Source organism: Xylocopa sonorina, unplaced genomic scaffold (assembly GCF_050948175.1).
Source record: "Xylocopa sonorina isolate GNS202 unplaced genomic scaffold, iyXylSono1_principal scaffold0079, whole genome shotgun sequence".
Taxonomy (NCBI): Eukaryota; Metazoa; Arthropoda; class Insecta; order Hymenoptera; family Apidae; genus Xylocopa; species Xylocopa sonorina.
This window is the reverse complement of record NW_027490150.1, coordinates 425001-427500: the sequence shown is the minus strand read 5'-3', so window position 1 is coordinate 427500 and position 2500 is coordinate 425001.

Here is a 2500-nt window from a genome sequence, read left to right as displayed (position 1 = left end):
GACAAAGAAAATTCCTACCGAGAGTTAAAGTTCGTATAATGAGGGTAGTTTGACAAAAAAAATTCCTACCGAGAGTTAATAATCGTACATTGACGATAGTTTGAAAATATTCCTACCGAGAGTTAAAGTTCGTATAACGAGGGTAGTTTGATAAAAAAAATTCCCACCGATAGTTAAAGTTCGTATATCGGCGATAGTTTGGAAAAAAAAATTCCCACCGAGAGTTAAGAAACGTACATTGACGTTAGTTTGAAAAAATTCCCACCGAGAGTTAAAGTTCGCATATTGTCGACAGTTCGAAAAAAAAAATTCCTATCGAGAGTTAATAATCGTACATCGACGATAGTTTGGAAAAAAAAATGCCGAGCGAGAGTTAGAATCGTCCGCGGTAGCTTGAAAAAGTTCCGAGAGGGAGTTAATATTCCGCGACGAAAAAATTCGATCGCGTTCTTTCGCTATTTTCTCGTTAATTAAACCGTTGACCTGTAAATTTTTTTTGAAAAACCTTAATAAAACCTATTGATTGTACTTACCGTAGCATTGTTTGATCGAATTAATTATTTTTAACCATTTGGAAACGACGCTTCCGGAGGTTTTTTGCGATTTGTCGATAATTTTTATTTATAAACAAATGATTTTTTTTTAATAATATCGCTTAATTTAATAGTAGTAATCGATCGTACGTGTTAGATTTTCGATATTTCTTTTCTTTCGTTTTTTCGAATTTTGCAACTGCTTTTTTTCTATGTTCCGATCGATTAAATTTTGTTATATCTCGAAAATATGTTTATTCGTCATTGTTTAATAGGTCTACACAATTTCCGTGCATAAAAGTTCAACGTTAATAGGACTTTATACGTGTGTTCGCCGCGCGACTAAGTTACAACGGTCTCTCCGGACGGTCCGTTGCCGCGCGAGTTTACCACCGTAAGCGCCCGTGCGTCGGACCGCGCGGCGCCGGCCTACCGGCCGGCCGTTTCGTATCTGTAAGGAGACTCGCTGGCTCGAGCCGGCCGGCCGGAGTAGCGCTCGGGCGCGTGGCTATTCTATGACCTCGGTTGAGAAGCAGTCCACCGCTCCTCGAGAATACGTTCTCGACTGCTCTGTGCCGTGTCGGTGATCGAATTTTTCTCCACACTGCATGGCCACGGGTCGGAGTCTTTGACCGAATGTCCCAATTGTGGCAAGCGTCCTAAGGCGGCGTTGGTGACCTTTTATGCGAGTTTTTCAAACTCGGGTATAAATTGTACCACCCTTGCATCAATTCTGGAACTTTGGAATCCGAGTTCTCGGACCGACAAAGTTTAAAATTAACGAAATAAAAAAATGGACGTGACAACGTGTACGAAATGTCCAGTACGCTAAGAGAGCGTGGATTTATATATACCTATCCAGTCTCCAAAAAGCTATAATGCTAAAGTGCTAAAATACAGGAAAAGCCCGAATAATAATATACGTTGACCATAACACTCGAACTATATAAGTTGACCGTAACACTCGAACATATATAAAACGAAACCGCAAACAAACAAATCCATAAAAATGAAACCGCCCGAAAGAGAAAATTTCCTGAGCACGAGCCCGTTAAGGGGACGGATGGTATATGGCATTTACGACACAAATATGTTGTTGCAGCCAGAGCAGGCTCGATACGAACTTCCAAAAGGTGTCCCGTGTCGATTGCCCAGCGCGCACTTTATACGCGCCAGCTCGCCCGCTATGGGCGAGATACAAAATATACTTCAGCGTGACACAATTGTACGCGCTTGCCCATCGTCGATGCCCAGCATGTTCTCGCAAGAGATGTTCGTGCTATAGACGATGGTAAAGGTCCAAGAGAGATATTTTTCAGCGTGACGCGACTGTCCGCGCTTCCTCGCCTGGATGACCAGCATGTTCTCTGTACGCGCTATTCTAATGCCCAGCGTGAAAGAGATGTCCGTGCTTTCGGCGATCATTAACTGCCCAGCGTGAAAGTTGCATACGCGCTTGCATCGTCGATGCCCAGCATGTTCTCGCAAGAGATGTCCGTGCTATAGACGATTAAAGGTATATATCTCTCGAAAAATCAGCGTGAAAATTGTATACGCGCTTCCTCGTCGATGCGCGTCGACGGTCTCGCGAGAGATCTCCGCGCGGTAGACGATGTATATTTCAGCGCGAAGTGTATACGCGCTTCCTCGACCGGTTCAGTTGGAAGGCATATAAGATCTTTTACATTGAAAACCACAACAAATGGGAACTGTACGATTCGAATGGGGAGGGTGCAATACCTCGGCGAAATTTGTTGGTTGGAAGTTATGTGTTTTCGACGTAGCGTATTGTCACCGAAATAAATAATGTGCTCGAGCGAGTTCCGAAAGAGGTTCCGCTAGCCGCATCCACTGCACTGACACAACTAAACGGTATCGCCGTTCACGGACGAGCGATACCGATATATGCCACTACATATGATGTGATACGATTTGTATCGTCGATCGGTGTCTCGGGGAGAACCGAC